We start from the raw sequence: 23,402 nt of genomic DNA, 5'->3' as shown, positions 1-23,402 counted from the left end.
GGGAGTAGTCTGGATAAAGCTAGGAGCTCATTGGGTGCTAGTCACCTGAGCTCACACATAGAGGGAGTATATATGGTGGGCACCATCTTAGGACAGGGTCTTTTTAGCCTGAGGAGCAGAGCAGAGGAGTTCAGCCAGGAGGGCTGACAGGGAGCTGTGGCTCCGGCTGGGCCCAGCTCCAGAGCTAAGCCTGCAGAGGAGAGAGGAGAAAGAAGGACCCAGAGAGAAAGACAGAGGGAACCCCAAGAACCCAGAAACAGACCAGAAAGGGTGAAGGGTTGGCGGACACGGGTACCGGAACCCGAACTGGTGGAGGCCACTTATCCTCAGCCAGGAACCGGAGGTCGTGGTCAAGATTTGCCATGACCCTCACCAAATCCACCAGAAAGGCACACCAAGTATAGGGTCAGGGAGCCCAGAGGAGGCTTGACCACCAAGAGACCCGAGGGAGCCGGCCAAAGGTGGATCCCTGGTGGGAACGGCCAGAGGAAGGGAGAGTCAGAAAGGAGCTCAGGACCACGCTCCGGAATTGCCTGGGGGTTGGCCGAGTGCAGGACCTGGTGGATGCAGCACGGCTCGGGTGGTCACTCAAGGTCAGAGTGACCAAGAGAACACCAGTAAGTAAAAACCCTGAACTGCATCTCCTGACTCTGAATCTTCTTTCTGCATCAGCACAACCCCCATCATCTACACCTGCTGCCCTGAGGCCATACCCCTCCCGTTGGGGGTTATACCATCACTGCTGCACATATACCACCGGCCTCAGTGGACTGCTCTGCAGCGGCGGCTTCAAAGCCGCACTCAACGGGTGGCGTAGTCGACAATCAAGTTAACATCTACTGCCATAGACTGCCACTTAGTTTGACACCCTGGGCACGGACCGGGTCACCGCCACAAGGACTACTACCCCCATCGAGATCCGGCTCCGGGTATCCCCTACAGCACTGGCCCAGGGGGCGCGTCATAATAACCTGTCTTGGTATTGCAGACCCCCCAGTCCTCTAATAACCTTGGTCGCTCTTCTCTGCACCCGCTCTAGTTCAGCTATGTCTTTCTTATACACCGGAGACCAGAACTGTACACAGTATTCTAAGTGTGGTCGCACTAGTGACTTGTATAGAGGTAAATTATCTTCTCCTCATCAGCATCTATGCCTCTTTTAATGTATCCCATTATTTTATTTGCCTTTGCAGCAGCAGCCTGACACTGGCCACCAAACGTGAGCTTGTCGTCCACCAATACACCCAGGTCTTTTTCAGTTACAGTTTTGCCCAGTGTTTTACAATTAAGCATATAATTATACATTTTATTTCCTCTGCCCAAGTGCATTACCTTACATTTATCCCCATTAAAGCTCATTTGCCATTTATCAGCCCAAGCTTCTAGTTTACATAGGTCCTCCTGTAATATAAAATTGTCCTCCTCTGTATTGATTACCCTGCAGAGTTTAGTGTCATCTGCAGATATTGAAATATTATTCTGTATGCCCCCTACAAGGTCATTAATAAATGTGTTAAAAAGAAGCGGGCCCAATACTGACCCCTGTGGTACCCCACTGTTAACTGAGACCCAGTCTGAGTGTTTTCCATTAATAACCACCCTTTATTTCCTATCACTGAGCCAGTTCTTAACCCACATACATATATTTTCCCCTATCCCCATTGTTCTTATTTTATGTATCAACCTTTTGTGTGGAACCGTATCAAAAGCTTTTGAAAAGTCCATATACACAACATCCACTGCATTTCCTTGGTCCAGTCCGGAACTTGCCTCCTCATAAAAGCTGATCAGATTAGTCTGACAGGAACGGTCCCTCGTAAACCCATGTTGATATTGGGTCATGAGGTTCTTCTTCTTCAGATACTCTAGTATAGCATCTCTTAGGAAACCCTCCAGGATTTTACCCACAGTAGAGGTTAAGCTTACCGGCCTATAATTTCCAAGTTCGGTTTTTGTCCCCCTTTTGAATATTGGCACCACATTTGCTATACGCCAGTCGTGTGGTACCGACCCTGTTATTATGAAATCTTTAAAGATTAAAAATAATGGTCTATCTATGACGTTACTTAATTCCTGCAGTACTCGCGGGTGTATCCCGTCCGGGCCCGGGGATTTGTCAACTTTAGTGATTTTTAGACGCCGCCGTACTTCCTGCTGGGTTAAGCAAGTGATATTTAATGGAGAATTTTTGTTATTACTGATCATGTTTTCTGTCATGCGATTTTCTTGTGTAAATACGGTTGAAAAAAAATCATTTAGCATATTGGCTTTTTCCTCATCCTCATCCACCATTTCACCCAGACTATTTTTAAGGGGGCCAACACTATCATTTTTTAGTTTTTTACTATTTATGTAGTTAAAGAATATTTTGGGGTTATTTTTACTTTCTCTGGCAATGAGTCTCTCTGTCTCAATCTTTGCTGCCTTGATTTGGTTTTTACATCATTTATTTAATTTTCTATATTTATTTAATGCCTCATCACTACCTACTTGCTTTAGTTCTCTAAATGCTTTCTTTTTGTCACTTATTGCGCCCCTTACAGCTCTATTTAGCCATAGTGGTTTCCTCCTATTTCTAGCATGTTTATTCCCATAGGGTATATATTGTGCACAGGTCCTATTCAGGATGATAATAAATGTCTCCCATTTGCTTTGTGTAGTTTTATGTCTCAGGATATCGTCCCAGTTTATTGCAGATCATCCCTCAACCGTTGGAAATTTGCCTTCCTGAAGTTTAGTGTCCTTGTAACCCCTCTAGTACACATCTTATTAAAGGTTACATGAAAACGTATTATTTTGTGATCACTATTACCCAAGTGACCCCCAACTTGTATATTTGATATGCGGTCTGGCCTATTGGTTAATATTAGGTCTAGCAGTGCCCCCCTTCTTGTTGGGTCCTGAACCAGTTGTGAAAGGTAATTGTCTCTCATAGTTGTCAAAAACCTATTTCCTTTGCTTGAACTACAGGTTTCTGTTCCCCAATGTATTTCAGGGTAGTTGAAGTCCCCCATAATAATGACTTCTCCTTGAGTCGCTGCTTCATCTATTTGCTTTACGAGGATATTTTCCGCTGCTTCCATTATTTTTGGAGACTTATAACAAACCCCTATCAGTAATTTATTATTTTTTCCCCCTCCCCTTATCTCCACCCACAGTGACTCTACATTTTCATTAGATTCACATATATCCTCCGGAAAGATACCATCCTGGTATATATGTCCCCCATCCTGAGCCCATCCTGGTATATATGTCCCCTATCCTGTACATATGCCCCACATCCTGGGCCCATCCTGGTATATATGTCACCCATCCTGTTACATATGTCCCACATCCTGAGCCCATCCTAGTATATATGTCCCTCATCCTGTTACATATGTACCACATCCTGGGCCCATCCTGGTATATATGTCCCACATCCTGTTACATATGTCCCACATCCTGAGCCCATCCTGGTATATATGTCCCACATCCTGGGCCCCTCCTGGTATATATGTCCCCCATCCTGGCATATATGTCCCCCATCCTGGGCCCATCCTGGCATATATGTCCCCCATCCTGAGCCCATCCTGGTATATATGTCCCCCATTCTGGGCTCATCCTGGTATATATGTCCCCCATCCTGGCATATATGTCCCCCATCCTGGGCCCATCCTGGCATATATGTCCCCCATCCTGAGCCCATCCTGGTATATATGTCCCCCATTCTGGGCTCATCCTGGTATATATGTCCCCCATCCTGGTATATTTGTCCCCCATCATGGGGGCCATCCTGGTATATATTTCCCCCATCCTGGTATATATGTCCCCCATCCTGGGCCCATCCTGGTATATATGTCCCCCATCTTGGTATATATGTCCCCCATCCTGGGCCCATCCTGGTATATATGTCCCCCATCCTGGGCCCATCCTAGTATATATGTCCCCCATCCTGGGCCCATCCTAGTATATATGTCCCCCATCCTGGTATATATGTCCCCCAGCCTGGCCCCATCCAGGTATACAGTATATGTCCCCCTGTCCTGGGCCTATCCTGGTATATATGTAACCCATTCTGCCTCTGTTCAGTGCTCTTGTGCCAAATAAAGGTACATTTTTGCCTTTTTGGCGGCAATTATTGACATACTTTAGAAATAAAATTTGACTTTGACAGTCCGCTTAAATTTGTCCCGGAAATTCAATTTATATCAATTATTCTCTCCAGACCACAGAGCATAATTAGGGAGAAAAAAAAACCTAGACTTGCTTTTACACCTCCCTGTCTGGTCCTTCATGCGACTTTCTTCAGCACCACGTGTGCAATGTCCTCTTAGACTCCACGTGTGCATTTCAGCAAAAAATATACCGTGCAGCCAAGCTCTTGTTCTTGCTGCCCACATGCAATGTCCTTATTGGCTATTCTGGCATTTTCAGTATGAGCCACTGACTAAGCCTCAAGTGTCGTCAGAAGCCCCTGACTAAGCCTCAACCAACATTGCAAGCCTCTAACTGAACTTTGGGTGATATCCACAGTGACAGAGGCTTTTTCACCGTCGGAAGCCCTGGCATCGAAAAAAAGATACCGGAAAAGCCAAAGAAGTCGTCATACACCTGGTCCATGAGAAAGACCAGACAGAAAGTTGCGGTGGTGGTACAAGTGAGCATTTGTTTCACCTATTTTTCTGGCCCTTCACAAATCAAATAAAATATCAGCCTCCATTTTGCTGAATTCGACATTTTTTCAATTCACATTGAATTTGGTAAATCTGAAATTTTTTATTTAGCAAAATTCAAGATGAATTAAATTGACCTCAAACTGATTTGCTTATTTCTTAAAGTAATCTTTGATCAATACGAGATTAGAGAGTCAGGGGACATGAAATGATAATGGTTGGAATTATATTAAAATTGGAAAGTGGTTATACAATTTTTAAAGTTTCTCTTTTTTTAGATAAGTTTTAGTAGATATAATTGATTTTTTTGACTGATTTGTTCATTTACTAGCAAAATTACATATTGTGCAAAAGGAGATACAAGGTCATAAGAATCCTCAATATCGACTACGCAAAACCATTGGGAAAAATGAAATCGTTGTGTTTACGCAACATTCACCGGCCACAAAGCCCAAAACAGAAGGAATGATTGAACTTGTTAATTAAATCGAGACTCTATAATGCAGTGATTCAACGCAGGAGACCTCTCCCCGGCCCCGATAACCGCATTACCCCTCCATATGCCAGAGAGAGGCCGCACCTAATCCAATCTCTGCCATCATTTGCAGCCGCTCTTCAATGCTAATTATAGAATGGACGGAGACTTCCCCCCGATGACTCCTGCACCTAATAACTGTGATCTAGAGATAAAGTCACATTAGGTCTGACCGGAGGGAAATAAAGCCTTGTTTCGCTGCCAGTCAAACCCATTTTTTCCCATTTTGTGCTATTCTCACAGTTTCATAGGCGCGCAGCTCCACACTGTAACGTTATCCACTGAGCTTTGATCAGTCTATAAAATGCTTTGTATTTGGAAAAAAAAAGAAGAGAAGAAAAGATAAGGATAGAAACTCTCTCTTCACAGCTGGACATAGACATCAAACTAGTCAACTCTTACCGAGAGTCCAGAAGACTAATATAGAAAAAGTGAAGACCCCTCGGGGGCAGTGAAGTCTCCAGCATCATCTCCTCTCTCCCCATTGCTCATGCCTCTTCATGATATTGCCACATCTAACACCAGGACACATTTCATCAAGACGGCGGTACAAAACTCCATTCCTGATGAATGGGTGGCTATGTGAGGGCTCATACTGAATATGTGGTGGCTATGTGAGGGCTCATATTGAATATGGGGTGGCTATGTGTGGGATCATACTGAATATAGGAAGGCTAAGGTGGGGCTCATACTGTATATAGGGGTTGTGCGGGGGTTCATCCTGTATATAGGGGTTATGTGAGGGTTCATAGTGTATATAGTCTTCCCCTGTGTCTTCCCCGGTGTCTTCCCCTCATGTTTCAACATGCCTCTATCACACCCATCTTCAAAAAGCCCTCCCTTGACCCATCCTCTCTGACTAGCTATCGCCCCATATCACTTCTCCCCTATGCCTCAAAACTACTAGAACAACGTGTCCACCTTGAACTGTCCTCCCACCTCTCTTCCTGCTCCCTGTTCGACCACCTACAATCTGGCTTCCGACCGCATCACTCGACTGAAACTGCCCTGACCAAAGTCACCAACGACCTACTAACTGCCAAATCCAAGCGACACTACTCCATCCTCCTCCTTCTGTACCAGTCACCGGCCTTCGACACAGTCGACCATTTCCTCTTACTACAGATTCTCTTATCTCTCGGCATCACAGACTTGGCCCTATCTTGGATCTCCTCATACCTAACAGACCGGACATTCAGCGTCTCCCACTCACACACCCCCTCCTCATCTCGCCCCCTATCTGTCGGTGTCCCCCAAGGTTCAGTTCTAGGACCTCTGCTCTTCTCCATCTACATCTTTGGCCTGGGACAGCTCATAGAGTCTCATGGCTTTCAGTATCACCTCTATTCTGATGACACAGAGATCTACCTATCTGGACCCGATATCTCCTCCCTACTAACCAAAATCCCACAATGTCTGTCTGCCATCTCATCCTTCTTCTCCGCCCGATTTCTAAAACTTAAAATGGATAAAACAGAGTTCATCATCTTTCCACCCTTTCATTCAACCCTCCCAACTGACCTATCTATCAACGTCAATGGCTGTCCACTCTCCCCAGTCGCTCAAGCTCGCTGCCTTGGGTAACCCTGGACTCTGATCTCTCCTTCAAACCACATATCCAAGCCCTTTCCACTTCCTGCCGACTCCAACTCAAAAATATCTCCCGGATCCGTGCATTCCTCAACCATAAATCTGCAAAAACACTAGTGCACGCCCTCATCATCTCCCGCCTTGACTACTGCAACCTCCTGCTCCGTGGCCTCCCTTCCAACACTCTCGCACCCTCCAATCTATCCTAAACTCTGCTGCCCAACTAATCCACCTGTCCCCCCGCTATTCCGCGAACTCTCCCCTCTGTCAATCCCTTCACTGGCTCCCCATTGCCCAGAGACTCAAGTTCAAAACCCTAACCATGGCATACAAAGCCATCCACAACCTGTCTCCTCCATACATCTGTGATCTAGTCTCCCGGTATTTATCTGCACACAACCTCCGATCCTCACAAGATTTCCTTCTCCCCTCTTATCACCTCCTCCCACAATCGCATACAAGATTTCTCCCGTGCTTCCCCCCTACTCTGAAACTCTCTACCCCAACATATCAGACTCTCGCCTATCGTGGAAACCTTCAAAAGAAACCTGAAGACCTACCTCTTCCGACAAGCCTACAACCTGCAGTAACCACCGCTCCACGCCATTACTGCATGACCTCCTCTACCCCCACCTAATGTATCCTAACAAGTGTTGAGCATTCCGATACTGAAATATCGGGTATCGGCCGATATTCGCGGTATCGGAATTCCGATACTTAATTCCGATACTTTTGCAATATCGTATACCGGAATCGGAAGTTCCCATAATGCAATGAGCCATTTTCATTTCATTCAGCCAATGAGGATCCTAAGAAGTGTGGGCACATCCTGTTAGGCATGTAGGCATCTTAACTAATGGCATGGCTGTGATTGGCTGCTGAAATGATGTCATGATGCACTATAAAAGCCGCCGCCGCCATTTTGAGCTCACTCTGCTGTGAATTCAGTTAGGGATAGGACGCTGTTGTTCTGAGGGACAGTTTTAGCTACCTATTTGGTCTATTCTGCTTTACCCAAGCTACTTTATAAATCGCTGTGCCTTGCAGCGCTAGTGTACAGTTCTCTGTGCTGTTCACCGCTGTCTGCAAGGTCTGGTGTGTGAGTGCAGCTCACCCTGTAGTGTGTGCTTCAGCCACGTCTGGTTGTAGTGCACTCAGTGTGTGTCACTGCCTCATACATTGTCCTTTTTTGCCAATTCATAATTTTCCTGATATCTCCTATTAGTGTGGTGGTTCCATCCGTATTCAGCTAAATTGGTTCCAAACACACTATATAGGAGTAGTTAGAGGAGCCTTTCTGCAGCATTGTGCCCTGCAGCCCCAGCCAGATTAGTATTAGCCTATTTTTTGTAGCCTCATCTATTGCATTGTAGGTTACCTTCCTACATTGTAATAGCTACAAAAAGTTTGTGATACTATCGTTATTACATCTTTAGGCACATCCAGTGTCTTTTTGTGACAAAAAAACCCTAAATAAAGTTCACCAAACACTCCACTTTACAGTTGTGTAGGCCACATTAGCTCATATTAAAGTCTAGTCCACACTTTATAAAATTAGTGTTTCTTATACCTGTTAGCAGCTGTTCAGGAATAAGCACACTAAGCCCTTAGTACTTTTCTGCCTATCTTTATCAGTCTACCAAGATGAAGAAGGCAGGGAGTAAGGCATGTGGTCGTGGTCGTGGGCGTGGAGTTTCTGCAGGGAGAGGACGTGAGGATTCTGTGCCTGCAGGGAGAGGACATGGGGATTCTGTGCCTGCTGCGGGCACCAGTGACTCAGCATCCCCCAGTTTTACCAGGGAACAGTCCTTTATGCGCAGCTTTGTAGGAGCTAGCCGTACCCCACTGCTGCGGGAGGACCAAATTGAAGCCGTTGTCGGATGGATGGCAGCTAACGCATCGACTTCAATTAGTTCCAGATCCTCTCAGGTCCTGAGCACTGAAGAGCACCCATCTGTCTCTTCACCACCTGCCAAATTGCCCAGGCAGTCAGAGAGCCCTGGACAGGAGCCATCTCTACTTCTGTTCTCTGAATCTCTTGGCTTGGAAAGAGGGGGCCAGCCAAGCAGAATTCGAGAATTTGAAGAAGAGGTAGTATGCAGTGATGCACAACCGTTTTGTCTCTCTGAATCTGAAGAGGCGGGTGGGCCAGTGCCTATGGTCAGCAGCACACCTCAGTACGCATCTGATGATGAGACTCAGGTGCCACTTTCTGGTGCGTACTGTGCTGTCGAGACTACCCAGGAGAAGCAGTTGTTTGAAGAGGGTGGTGTAGATGATGAGGTCCTTGACCCATCATGGCGTGAGGGACAGGAAGGTGGTGGGAGCAGCTCTGAGGAAGAGATTCCCCGAACAGCCCAAAAAGGAGGGAGAGGGAGGGGGCAGACTTGGTTGCCTGTAGCCTCCACTTCGGCACCCATTAGGAGCATGGCTCTTCCAAAATCCAAAGCGGGCGCTCCCAAGACTTGCAGTGCCTGGTCCTTTTTTGACACAGTTGCAGAAGACATTTGCTTTGTCAAATGCAAGCTGTGTAATCAGAAGGTGAAAAGAGGGAAAAGTGTCAGCAACTTCAATACCACAAATATGTGGAAACATGGAAGCACGTGGTGGAGTTGCAAAAACACACTGAAGACCTAGGCCAACCTACAGCGCCACCTACCACCTCTTCAGCTCGTGTTGTAGCCTCTTCCTCCAGCTCACACACAGCTGGTTCGGCTTCCTCACAGGATCGCCATGGAAGAATCTCTGGCACTGTTGTACAGAGACACAGTGTAATTCCACCCACAGCACCACTTTCCCAGTCATCCTCACACTCCCAGGCCAGTCTACAGCCATCGTTAGCACAGGCATGGGAGAAAAGGCGCCCATACTCGGCAAACCACCCCCGAGCACAGGCTCTGAATGCTGGCATTGCTAAACTACTGGCCCTTGAAATGCTATCATTCAGGCTGGTGGAGACTGACGCATTCCGTCACGTTATGGCATTGGCAGTACCACAATACAACGTGCCCAGCCGATTTTATTTCAGCAGGCAAGCCGTCCCTGCCCTGCAACATCATGTGGAGGGAAAAATTAAACATGCGCTACAAAACGCTGTCAGTAGCAAGGTCCACTTGACCACCGATGCGTGGACCAGTAAGCATGGACAGGGACGATACCTTTCCCTCACTGCCCATTGGGTAAATGTTGTGGAGCCGGGTACAGATCTTGAGAGGGGGCTGTACGTGTTCTGCCAACTCCAAGGATTGCAGGAATCCAGTCTGTACACATTGACTCCTCCTCATACTCCAGTTCCTCTGAATCAGCGCTGCAGGAGCCGTCACAGTCTACCTCCACATCGACCCGTGAACGGTTACCTGTTATGGTGACCAATATGAGCACAGCCGTGGCCAAACGTCAACAGGCCGTATTAAAATTAATTTCTTTGGGGAATCGAAGCCACACAGCGCAGGAGCTCTGGAATGCCATCAAGCAGCAGAGCGACGTGTGGTTTGTGCCAGCGAATCTCCAGCCAGGCATGGTAGTGTGTGACAATGGCCGAAATCTGGTGGCAGCTCTGGGCCTAGGCAACCTCACTCACATCCCATGTCTGGCACATGTGCTCAACTTGGTCGTGCAGAGTTTTTTGAGGGACTATCCGGATCTTGATGCACTGCTTCACAAGGTCCGCATAGAGTGCGCTCACTTGCGGCGTTCCAGCAATGCAAGATCACGCATTGCAGTTCTGCAGCGCCGATTACGTCTTCCGGAACATCGCATCATATGTGACCTACCCACCAGGTGGAATTCAACGTTACATATGTTGGAGAGGTTGTGTGAGCAGCAGGCAGCAGTAATGGAGTACCAACTGCAGCAGGCGCAAACAAGTCGCAGTGCGCGCCGTTCACACTTCACCACCACTGAGTGGGCCTCTATGAAGGACATTTGCCACGTTTTGCGTGCCTTCGATTATTCCACGCGGATGGTGAGTGCAGATGATGCACTAGTCAGCATGACTATCCCCCTTATCTCCCTGCTTGAAAAAACACTGCAAGCACTAAGGGACGAGGTTTTGGAAGAGGTGGAGGATGAGGAGTCACAAATGCCATCTGCCTCTCTACAGTCTGCGCAACGTGGTTCCTCACAAAGGCCTAGGCAGGGGACACTTTGTGAGGAGGATGAGGAGGAGTTAATGGATGAGGAAGACATCTGTCCAGAGGAGGGAGGTACACAATGCTCTAGTAGTCAGTATCTAGAGCGAGGGTGGGGTGATGCAGAGCAGGCAGAGATCACGCCTCAAGCAGGGGACAGCGTTTCTTGGCCAGTTGGCAGTCTGCAGCACATGGTTGATTTCATGCTGCAGTGCCTGAGAAACGACCGCCGCATCGCCCACATTCTCAACACGGCTGATTATTGGGTGTCCACCCTCCTAGATCCTCGCTACCGGGACAACTTACAAAGCCTCATAACACCGTTGAACCGGGAGCGTAAAATACTGGAGTACCAAGACGCACTGGTGCATTCCATCATGTTCTCCATTCCAACCGAGAGCATTGCTGCTAGTGCTTTACAAAGCAGCTCAGTGCGTCGAGGCAGTGGAGGAAGCTCTGCACAAAGAGGGAGCAGAAGCAGCGCTTCAGCACAAGGCAAGACCAGTATGGCCGAAATGTGGCAAAGTTTTGTGTCCCCGCCGCCACAAATGTCTACACCATCACAGACGGCTCCAGTCAGCAGGAGGCAACGTTTCCGTCAGATGGTGACAGACTACATGTCTTGCCCTCTTAGTGTACTCCCAGACGGCTCTTCTCCCTTCAAGTTTTGGGTCTGTAAGCTGGATACATGGCCAGAGCTAAGTTAGTATGCATTGGAGGTGCTAGCTTGCCCTGCTGCTAGTGTATTATCGGAACGCGTCTTTAGTGCCGCAGGTGGTGTACTAACAGACCATCGCATGCGACTATCCTCCGATAACGTTGACCGGCTTACTTTTCTCAAAATGAACAAGGCCTGGATCTCTCATGAATTTGCCAGTCCTCTTCCAGAATAAATAATTGTTGGCAAAAGTATCCAGGTCTCCTGTTCTGTTCATGTTTCTACCACCTGAACTGTAATCCCTGAGCTCCAACACCGCCAGTTGGCGCTCGGAAGTGCCGTCTGCACAGTCAACACTTGCTGCCGTGTCATTGGGGTTCAGTAACGTCAGCTGTTCCCCGGCTGTGCGGACGGCAATTTCTCCTGCTCTGTCCACATTCTCACTACTACAGATTTTAAAGTTGCTCCAATTACACCTTTGGCTCCTCTGTTTTCAGTATTATCCCTGAGCTCCAACACCGCCAGTTGGCGCTCGGAAGTGCCGTCTGCACAGTCAACACTTGCTGCCATGTCATTGGGGTTCAGTAACGTCAGCTGTTCCCCTGCTGTACGGACGGCAATTTCTCCTGCTCTGTCTACATTCTCACTACTACAGATTTTAAAGTTGCTACAATTACACCTCTGGCTCCTCTGTTTTCAGTATTATCCCTGAGCTCCAACACCGCCAGCTGGTGCTCGGAAGTGCCATCTGCACAGTCAACACTTGCTGCCGTGTTATTGGGGTTCAGTAACGTCAGCTGTTCCCCTGCTGTGCGGACGGCAATTTCTCCTGCTCTGTCCACATCCACTGTACTACTGATTTAAAACCTCCTCCAAATACACCTCTGGCTCCTCTGTTTTCAGTATTATCCCTGGGCTCCAATACCGCTAGTTGCTGCTCAGAAGTGCCGTCTGCACAGTCAACGCTTGCTCCAGTGTAATTGGGGTTCAGTAACGTCAGCTGTTCCATTTGCTCTTGTACCTTCTACTACCCATCCGGGTTCCAGTACCGTCAGCTGGTTCTCGGCAGTGCCTTTGGATTAGGTGCCTCCTTCTCGGTATCCAAGTTCCACCAACGTCTGCTGGTTCTTGGTAGTGCTTTCTGGCACAGGTACCTCCTGCTTAGTAACCGAGTTCCAGTACCGTCAGCTTGTCTTCGGCAGTTCCATTGGCTCTTGTACCTTCTGCTACCCATCCGGGTTCCAGTACCGTCAGCTGGTCCTCGGTAGTTCAATTTGCTCCTGTACCTTCTACTACCCATCCGGGTTCCAGTACCGTCAGCTGGTTCTCGGCAGTGCCTTTGGATTAGGTGCCTCCTTCTCGGTATCCAAGTTCCACCAACGTCTGCTGGTCCTTGGTAGTGCTTTCTGGCACAGGTACCTCCTGCTTAGTAACCGAGTTCCAGTACCGTCAGCTGGTCTTCGGCAGTTCCATTGGCTCTTGTACCTTCTACTACCCATCCAGGTTCCAGTACCGTCAGCTGGTTCTCGGCAGTGACTTTGGCACGGGTACTCCCTCCTGCCCAGCCTGGTTCCAGCACGCCAGCTGTTTCCGGGTAGTGTCAACGTCACTTTGCCTCCAATGCGTTGTCCTGTCGTGTTGTGGTCGAGTTAGCCGACTCTATGGTGCCTGCAGTTTAGGTGACTCCTATGTGGGCTGCGGGATCTGGCAATGAAGGCTGGTTCCATAGTGCCAATAGGACAAGCACCCCCTGTAGGACTGTGGGTTTTGGTAACTGCGGCCGGCTCGCGGCCTTGAACTTTTTTTTACATGGGTACCTTCTGCTACCCATCCGGGTTCCAGTACCGTCAGCTGGTTCTCGGCAGTGCCTTTGGATTAGGTGCCTCCTTCTCGGTATCCAAGTTCCACCAACGTCTGCTGGTCCTTGGTAGTGCTTTCTGGCACAGGTACCTCCTGCTTAGTAACCGAGTTCCAGTACCGTCAGCTGGTCTTCGGCAGTTCCATTGGCTCTTGTATCTTCTGCTACCCATCCGGGTTCCAGTACCGTCAGCTGGTCCTCGGTAGTTCCATTCGCTCTTGTACCTTCTACTACCCATCCGGGTTCCAGTACCGTCAGCTGGTTCTCGGCAGTGACTTTGGCACGGGTACTCCCTCCTGCCCAGCCTGGTTCCAGCACGCCAGCTGTTTCCGGGTAGTGTCAACGTCACTTTGCCTCCAATGCGTTGTCCTGTCATGTTGCGGTCGGGTTAGCCGACTCTATGGTGCCTGCAGTTTAGGTGACTCCTATGTGGGCTGCGGGATCAGGCAATGAAGGCTGGTTCCATAGTGCCAATAGGACAAGCACCCCCTGTAGGACTGTGGGTTTTGGTAACTGCGGCCGGCTCGCGGCCTTGAACTTTTTTTTACATGGGTACCTTCTGCTACCCATCCGGGTTCCAGTACCGTCAGCTGGTTCTCAGCAGTGCCTTTGGATTAGGTGCCTCCTTCTCGGTATCGAAGTTCCACCAACATCTGCTGGTCCTTGGTAGTGCTTTCTGGCACAGGTACCTCCTGCTTAGTAACCGAGTTCCAGTACCGTCAGCTGGTCTTCGGCAGTTCCATTGGCTCTTGTACCTTCTACTACCCATCTGGGTTCCAGTACCGTCAGCTGGTTCTCGGCAGTGTCTTTGGCACGGGTACTCCCTCCTGCCCAGCCTGGTTCCAGCACGCCAGCTGTTTCCGGGTAGTGTCAACGTCACTTTGCCTCCAATGCGTTGTCCTGTCGTGTTGCGGTCGGGTTAGCCGACTCTATGGTGCCTGCAGTTTAGGTGACTCCTATGTGGGCTGCGGGATCAGGCAATGAAGGCTGGTTCCATAGTGCCAATAGGACAAGCACCCCCTGTAGGACTGTGGGTTTTGGTAACTGCGGCCGACTCGCGGCCTTGAACTTTTTTTTACATGGGTACCTTCTGCTACCCATCCGGGTTCCAGTACCGTCAGCTGGTTCTCGGCAGTGCCTTTGGATTAGGTGCCTCCTTCTCGGTATCCAAGTTCCACCAACGTCTGCTGGTCCTTGGTAGTGCTTTCTGGCACAGGTACCTCCTGCTTAGTAACCGAGTTCCAGTACCGTCAGCTGGTGTTCGGCAGTTCCATTGGCTCTTGTACCTTCTGCTACCCATCCGGGTTCCAGTACCGTCAGCTGGTCCTCGGTAGTTCAATTTGCTCTTGTACCTTCTACTACCCATCCGGGTTCCAGTACCGTCAGCTGGTTCTCGGCAGTGACTTTGGCACGGGTACTCCCTCCTGCCCAGCCTGGTTCCAGCACGCCAGCTGTTTCCGGGTAGTGTCAACGTCACTTTGCCTCCAATGCGTTGTCTTGTCGTGTTGCGGTCGGGTTAGCCGGCTCTATGGTGCCTGCAGTTTAGGTGACTCCTATGTGGGCTGCGGGATCTGGCAATGAAGGCTGGTTCCATAGTGCCAATAGGACAAGCACCCCCTGTAGGACTGTGGGTATTGGTAACTGCGGTCGGCTCGCAGCCTTGAACTTTTTTTTACATGGGTACCTTCTGCTACCCATCCGGGTTCCAGTACCGTCAGCTGGTTCTCGGCAGTGCCTTTGGATTAGGTGCCTCCTTCTCGGTATCCAAGTTCCACCAACGTCTGCTGGTCCTTGGTAGTGCTTTCTGGCACAGGTTCCTCCTGCTTAGTAACCGAGTTCCAGTACCGTCAGCTGGTCTTCGGCAGTTCCATTGGCTCTTGTACCTTCTGCTACCCATCCGGGTTCCAGTACCGTCAGCTGGTCCTCGGTAGTTCCATTTGCTCTTGTACCTTCTACTACCCATCCGGGTTCCAGTACCGTCAGCTGGTTCTCGGCAGTGACTTTGGCACGGGTACTCCCTCCTGCCCAGCCTGGTTCCAGCACGCCAGCTGTTTCCGGGTAGTGTCAACGTCACTTTGCCTCCAATGCGTTGTCCTGTCGTGTTGCGGTCGGGTTAGCCGACTCTATGGTGCCTGCAGTTTAGGTGACTCCTATGTGGGCTGCGGGATCAGGCAATGAAGGCTGGTTCCATAGTGCCAATAGAACAAGCACCCCCTGTAGGACTGTGGGTTTTGGTAACTGCGGCCGACTCGCGGCCTTGAACTTTTTTTTACATGGGTACCTTCTGCTACCCATCCGGGTTCCAGTACCGTCAGCTGGTCCTCGGTAGTTCCATTTGCTCTTGTACCTTCTACTACCCATCCGGGTTCCAGTACCGTCAGCTGGTTCTCAGCAGTGACTTTGGCACGGGTACTCCCTCCTGCCCAGCCTGGTTCCAGCACGCCAGCTGTTTCCGGGTAGTGTCAACGTCACTTTGCCTCCAATGCGTTGTCCTGTCGTGTTGCGGTCGGGTTAGCCGACTCTATGGTGCCTGCAGTTTAGGTGACTCCTATGTGGGCTGCGGGATCTGGCAATGAAGGCTGGTTCCATAGTGCCTATAGGACAAGCACCCCCTGTAGGACTGTGGGTTTTGGTAACTGCGGCCGGCTCGCGGCCTTGAACTTTTTTTTACATGGGTACCTTCTGCTACCCATCCGGGTTCCAGTACCGTCAGCTGGTTCTCGGCAGTGCCTTTGGATTAGCTGCCTTCTTCTCGGTATCCAAGTTCCACCAACGTCTGCTGGTCCTTGGTAGTGCTTTCTGGCACAGGTACCTCCTGCTTAGTAACCGAGTTCCAGTACCGTCAGCTGGTCTTCGGCAGTTCCATTGGCTCTTGTACCTTCTGCTACCCATCCGGGTTCCAGTACCGTCAGCTGGTCCTCGGTAGTTCCATTTGCTCTTGTACCTTCTACTACCCATCCGGGTTCCAGTACCGTCAGCTGGTTCTCGGCAGTGACTTTGGCATGGGTACTCCCTCCTGCCCAGCCTGGTTCCAGCAAGCCAGCTGTTTCTGGGTAGTGTCAACGTCACTTTGCCTCCAATGCGTTGTCCTGTCGTGTTGCGGTCGGGTTAGCCGACTCTATGGTGCCTGTAGTTTAGGTGACTCCTATGTGGGCTGCGGGATCAGGCAATGAAGGCTGGTTCCATAGTGCCAATAGGACAAGCACCCCCTGTAGGACTGTGGGTTTTAGTAACTGCGGCCGGCTCGCGGCCTTGAACTTTTTTTTACATGGGTATCTTCTGCTACACATCCGGGTTCCAGTACCGTCAGCTGGTTCTCGGCAGTGCCTTTGGATTAGGTGCCTCCTTCTCGGTATCCAAGTTCCACCAACGTCTGCTGGTCCTTGGTAGTGCTTTCTGGCACAGGTACCTCCTGCTTAGTAACCGAGTTTCAGTACCGTCAGCTGGTCTTCGGCAGTTCCATTGGCTCTTGTACCTTCTGCTACCCATCCGGGTTCCAGTACCGTCAGCTGGTTCTCGGTAGTTCCTCAGCTTTCTTGTACCTTCTGCTACATTTCCAAGTTCAAGCTTTTTGAAATGGTTCTTGGTAATCACTCTGGATCTCCCTGACGAGGACCCTGAAGACGAGGACCCTGAAGACCAACCCTAAGAAGACGAGGAGCCCGAAGACAACGACCCTGAAGACCACCCCGAAGAAGACGAGGACCCTGAAGACCACACCGAAGAAGACGAGGACCCTGAAGACCACCCCGAAGAAGACGAGGACCCCGAAGACGAGGACCCAGAAGACCAACCCGAAGAAGACGAGGACCCCGAAGATGAGGACCCCTGAAGATGACGACCCTGAAGACCACCCCGAAGAAGACCAAGAAGATGACCCTGAAGAAGTTGACCAAGAGGACAAAGAAGAGGAGACAAGCACCAAGATACAGAAGAACAAGAGACAGAAAACCAAGAAGCAGAAATACAAGAAGCTGCAGAACAAAAAGCGGAAGAACATTAAGCATAAGACTAAAAATCAGAGCAAAAGATAATATCTAAATTATAAGCAGAAGATGACTAAGCAGTGTATGGGGGTGAGTCCGTTCCTCCTCGTGGTGCCCCTGGAAAAGACCTGCTGCTGCAGGCCAAACTGAACGCGGACAAATCCTGTTGTAAATCTTTTGTGACGGGCAGAACGAAAGGTGTAATGTCCAACCTTTTATAGATAACAACTACAGGAATGTCTGCCACAAATAAGAATATGATGAAGAAGAAGAAGATGAAGAAGATGAAGAAGTAGAATATGAAGAATGTAAAAAAAAAGAATAATACGAAGAAGGTGAAGAAGAAGAAGATGAAGAAGGTGAAGAAGAAGAGGATGAAAAAGATGCTGAGGATGATGAAGGAGAAAGTGTGGGAGAAGTAAAAAAGAAGGTGAAGAGCATGGAAGTAGTGAAACATAAATATCTGACAAAATATAAAAATACTTAACATAGTCAATATTTCCGTAACTCAGAACGTCTTAAAAAAATATTAATTCCTGCTATTCCATTTGATTGGGCTAAACCTCTATGCCTTTATTGTCTCCCCCACCTCCCCCAATACATTCTACATTATTCTTAGTTGTTTTCCTTCATGTAGAATTAACCTACAAGGAAAGAAAGGGTTTATTTTCATTCCGATATTTCTGTCCCATTGACTTGCATTGGTTTTCGGTATCGGAATCGGCGATATCCGATACTTTTTCGGTATCGGTCCGATCCAATCCGATCCGATATTTCCCGATATCGGAAGGTATCGCTCAACACTAATCCTCACCCATCCCTTGTAGACTGTGAGCCCTCGCGGGCAGGGTCCTCGCTCCTCCTGTACCAGTCGCTGACTCGTTTTGTTAAGATTATGTAAATGTTTTTGCTATGTATATTCCTATCACATGTAAAGCACCATGGAATAAATGGCGCTATAATAATAAATAATAATAATAATAATAATAATGTATAGGGAGGATATGTGGGGGCTCATACTGCATATAGGGAGCTATGTGGGGGCTCATACTGTATATAGGGGGCTATGTGAGGGCTCATACTATATATAGGCAGGTTATGTGGGGGCTCATATTGTATGTAGTGTAGCATCGGCGTCTCTGCCCCCTGACAGGCAGAGACGCCGTCCCCCTTACCGCCTCGCTCCTGGCCCGGCGTCTTCTGGCCCTCCTGCTGCTGCCGGCGCGCGGAGCTTCCCGAGCACTGTGCTTAGGGCGCGCGCGTGCGCGCTACCTCTTAAAGGGGCCGCGCGCGCCGTCCTAAGGAGTCCCCGGCCAAGGGCCGGAGGACCTCTCATATAAAAGGCACCTCCTCCAAAATGGAGGTGCCCGTGCAAGGTTGTAGCTCTGTGTTCTAAACTCTGCTTCAGCCCTCAAGTCCCGCAGCTAGTCTGACTACCAGTCCAGTCCACCAGCCTGACTACCAGTCCAGTGAGCCAGCCTGACTACCAGTCCAGTCCACCAGCCTGACTACCAGTCCAATCCGCCAGCCTGACTACCAGTCCAGTCCGCCAGCCTGTCTACCTGTGTCTGCCAGTCAAGTATACTCTCAAGCCAGACGGTCTGCCTACGGTCCTAACCCGCCAGTCTGTCTATGGGCCAGGCTTGCCTGCCTACCCGAAGAACGTACCAGTTACCTGCCGTGCCTACCAGCCAGCCTACCTGGAGGTTCCTGCCAGTTACCCGTGGTGTCTGCCAGTCCGTCTTCCCGGATCACCCATCAGCCTGCCTGCCATGCTCATCTGCTGTACCGGTCAGTCCCTGCCTTCTGACCCGTGGGTGTCACCTGCTCTCATACAAGGACTGGTACAGAGTAGCACCTGGTCCCTCTGCTCGGTCTTTCCCTGGTTCACGGAGTCGATTGAGCCGCCATGCGACCTTGGTCAGTCCGAGTTGATACCTAGTTATGCCCCTCTGGTCCCTCCTTGCACCGCAGCACAGAGGTTCCACTACCCGGATCCGTAACATATAGGAGGCTATGTGGGGGCTCATACTGAATATAGGAAGGCTAAAGTGGGGTTCATACTGTTTATAGGCGTTATGTGGGGGTTCATCCTGTATATAGGGTTATGTGAGGGTTCATAGTGTATATAGGGAGGATATGTGGGGGCTCATACTGCATATAGGGAGCTATGTGGGGGCTCATACTGTATATACGAGGTTGTGCGGAGGTTCATACTGTATATAGCGGGCTAAGTGGGGCTCATATTGAATATAGGGAGGCTATGTAGGGGCTCATACTCTATATAGGGGGCTATGTGAGGGTGCACACTTAATATAGGGAGACTACATGGGAGCTAATGCTGAATATAGGGAGAGTACATGGGAGCTAATACTGAATATAGGTAGGCTATGTGAGGGCTCATACTGTAAATAAGGAAATAGGAAGGCTATGTAGGGGCTCATGCTATATATAGGGAGGTTATGTGGGGGTTCATACTATATATAGAGGCTATATGGGGACACATACAGTATATAGGAGGCTATGTGGGGGCACATACTGTATATAGATGGCTATGTGGGGACCCATACTGTATATGGGGGGCTATTTGGGGAATCATACTGTATATAGGGGGTTATATCAGCGCTAATACTGAATTTAGACAGACTATGTGAGGGCTCATACTATATATAGGGAGTACAAAAAAAAGAGTATGGACAGCACCTCCAAAAAATCATATGTTGATCTAATGCCTCTTGGGACAGCATGGGTGCTGTGAGGCACCGGGCCGCCCGCCCTGCTGGTGCATTGTCGCTGCGGCGGTGGTTGGCGCACGGCTCCGCTCCCGTTCAGGCAAGAAATGTTAGGACCCACTACGAGGTTCACCGTGACGTGGCAGTGGGCTTCATACAGTCTGATCAGAATGTTAAACTAAGAGCCTCATGTTTAGTTATATATATTTTTGCTGAGAGGCATTAGATCAACATATTATTCTTTTGAGGTGTGGTCCATGCTTTTTTTGTTGTATTATATATAGGGAGGCTATGTAGGGCTCATACTGTATACACAGAGGCTATGTGGGGGCCATACTGTATATAGGCGGCTATATGTGGACACATACTATATATAGACGGCTATGTGGGGGCACATACTGTAAATAGATGGCAACGTGGGGACTCATACTGTATATGATGGCTATGTGGGGATCATACTGTATACAGGGGGTTATGTGAGGCCTTATACTGAATATAGGAGGCTTTGTAAGGGCTCATACTATATATAGGGGGCTATGTGAGGACCCATACTATATATAGAGAGGTTGTGTGGGGGCTCATATTGTATATAGGAGGCTATGTGGGGGCTCATACTGTCTATAGGGGACTGTGTGGGGGCACATACTAAATGTAGGGGGCTGTGTGTGCGCTCATACTGTATATAGGGGACTGTGTGGGATTTGAGATTGTATATAGTGGATCTATGTGGAGACTCATACTGTATATAGGGGGTTATGTGAGGGCTCATACTATATATAGGGAGGTTGTGTGGGGGCTCATATTATACACCGCGTGCAGAATTATTAGGCAGATGTGTATTTTGCTCACATGATACTTTTTCTACATGTCGTCCTACTCCAAGCTGCATAGTCTTGAGAGCCAACTACCAATGAAGTAAATCTGGTGATGTGCATCTCTGTAATGAGGAGGGGTGTTGACTAATGACATCAACACCCTATATAAGGTGTGCTTAATTATTAGGCAACTTCCTTTCCTTTGGCAAAATGGGTCAGAAGAGAGATTTGACGGCTCTGAAAAGTCCAAAATTGTGAGATGTCTTGCAGAGGGACGCAGCAGTCTTGAAATTTCCAAACTTTTGAAGCGAGATCACCGAACAATCAAGCGTTTCATGGCAAATAGCCAACAGGGTCGCAAGAAGCGTGTTGGCCAAAAAAGGCGCAAAATCACTGCCCATGAATTGAGGAAAATCAAGCGTGAAGCTGCCAAGATGCCATTCGCCACCAGTTTTGCCATATTTCATAGCTGCAACGTTACTGGAGTATCAAAAAGCACAAGGTGTGCGATACTCAGGGACATGGCCAAGGTAAGGAAGGCTGAAAAACCACCACCTATGAACAAGAAACATAAGATAAAACGTCAAGAATGGGCCAAGAAATATCTTAAGACTGATTTTTCAAAGGTTTTAAGGACTGATGAAATGAGAGTGACTCTTGATGGGCCAGATGGATGGGCCAGAGGCTGGATCAGTAAAGGGCAGAGAGCTCCACTCCGACTCAGACGCCAGCAAGGTGGAGGTGAGGTACTGGTATGGACTGGTGTAGCAGAGGCGAGAGAGCATTTGGGAGGGCTCTTGTATGATGCTTCAAAGATGGAGAGAGGCTGCCATCTGATGTCTAGACACAGTCAAGCGGAACCAAGATACACAAGAGAAGTTGAAGAGAGAGCAGATTTAGATACTGGACCCGACCAGGTGACTTCCAGGAAGGAGTTCCTGGAGATAAGAGGCCAGCGCGCCAAGCCTGAGCAGTTTTTGGCGCCAAGCAGCAGAGAGGAGGAGACGTACTCCCTACGTGCTGAGAAGCCCCGTGTGGCGGGCCTAAGCCAGAGGTCTGTGAGGTGCCACAGCTGGCCGCCGGTGGAAGAGCTCCAGATCCCTCACAGATGTGACCCGAGTGCTGTGCCTGCTGAGGAGACTCGGAGCCTGCTTGTGGTGCTGAGTGAGTTCGCGGAACCCGACGTCGCCTGCCGACAGACGAGATCTGGATCCCAATACCCAAGGCTTGAGAGATTGCCTCCAACAGCAAAGAAGAGAGGAGTTGAGAGACTGCTGAGCCAGGAAAGTCACGCAAGTGAAAGCAGAGGAGCTGCATACGTGAACAGGGCGGTCACTTCTACTGTTCACTCACGGTATCGGGGCCAGTTGGGTTTAGGTACTCAGGTTGGGAGGGGAACGGTTGGGGTTAAAGGAGCTCAACTTGATCTAATTGAATTTGTCCAGAAAAGACTTTCAGCCTAGCGGGAATAACCGGTGACCCCCGCTAGGGCCATATGCAGAGTTAAAGAACTCACGTGGTGTCTCCCATGACTGAGGGCACCATATTACTTTGAGAGACTCCGTATCTTGCTAATATTTCAAATTACTGTTCATTACCCTTGTTGCCAATCCCTTGTTCAGAATACCTGTTATATATATATATATATATATATATATATATATATATGTAGCACCCTGAGGATTCGGCTGCTACAGGGGTATTGCACCTCAACCCAGAGGTGTGATATTCCACTCCCGGGTAAGGATGGAGTGTGGGACTGAGCCCGGAGAGCTGCATGCACTACACACATCCCATTTCCGGGGAACAGACCAACGGTACTCCCACTTAGAAATGTGCAGGTACGACCGAGTCTGTTCCTGGCTGGAGTGGGAGGGGGGTGGTACATCCCAAGTAGTGTAGGGGCAGATAGGGGGAGCAGCCTGGGTAAAGATAGGAGCTCATTGGGTGCTGGTCACCTGAGCTCACACATAGAGGGAGTATTTAAGGTGGGCACCATCTAAGATCAGGGTCAGTCTTTGCAGAGGAGTCAGTTTGCCACAGTCAGTCTGTGAGGAGTCAGTCAGCCTTTTGCAGAGAAGCCAGAGGAAGAGGAGCAGAGCAGCCCCAGGCCCAGAGAGAGTGAGAGAGGAGAGTCAGAAGGACCCAGAGAAAACAAGCAGGAACTCTGAGAACCCATATACAAACCTAGGGTGAAGAGTTGGCAAAAGGGTACCGGATCCCAAACTGGTGGGGGCTCAAGCACACCTCAGCCAGAGACCGGAGGCCGTGGGCAGGATCTGCCACGGCCACCCACCACATCCACCCTGAAGGCAAACCACGAGTAGGGTCAGGGAACCCAAGGCCAAGGGTTTCCCAACAGAAGGCCCGAGGGAGCTGGACCTAGGTGGATCCCTGGTGGGGACGGCCAGAAGACAGGACAGGAAGGAGGGCTCAGGGTCACGCT

This window comes from Phyllobates terribilis, unplaced genomic scaffold (assembly GCF_046119375.1).
Source record: "Phyllobates terribilis strain yellow unplaced genomic scaffold, ASM4611937v1 Scaffold_2__4_contigs__length_985480577, whole genome shotgun sequence".
Classification (NCBI taxonomy): domain Eukaryota; kingdom Metazoa; phylum Chordata; class Amphibia; order Anura; family Dendrobatidae; genus Phyllobates; species Phyllobates terribilis.
Note: the sequence above shows the minus strand (reverse complement) of the source record.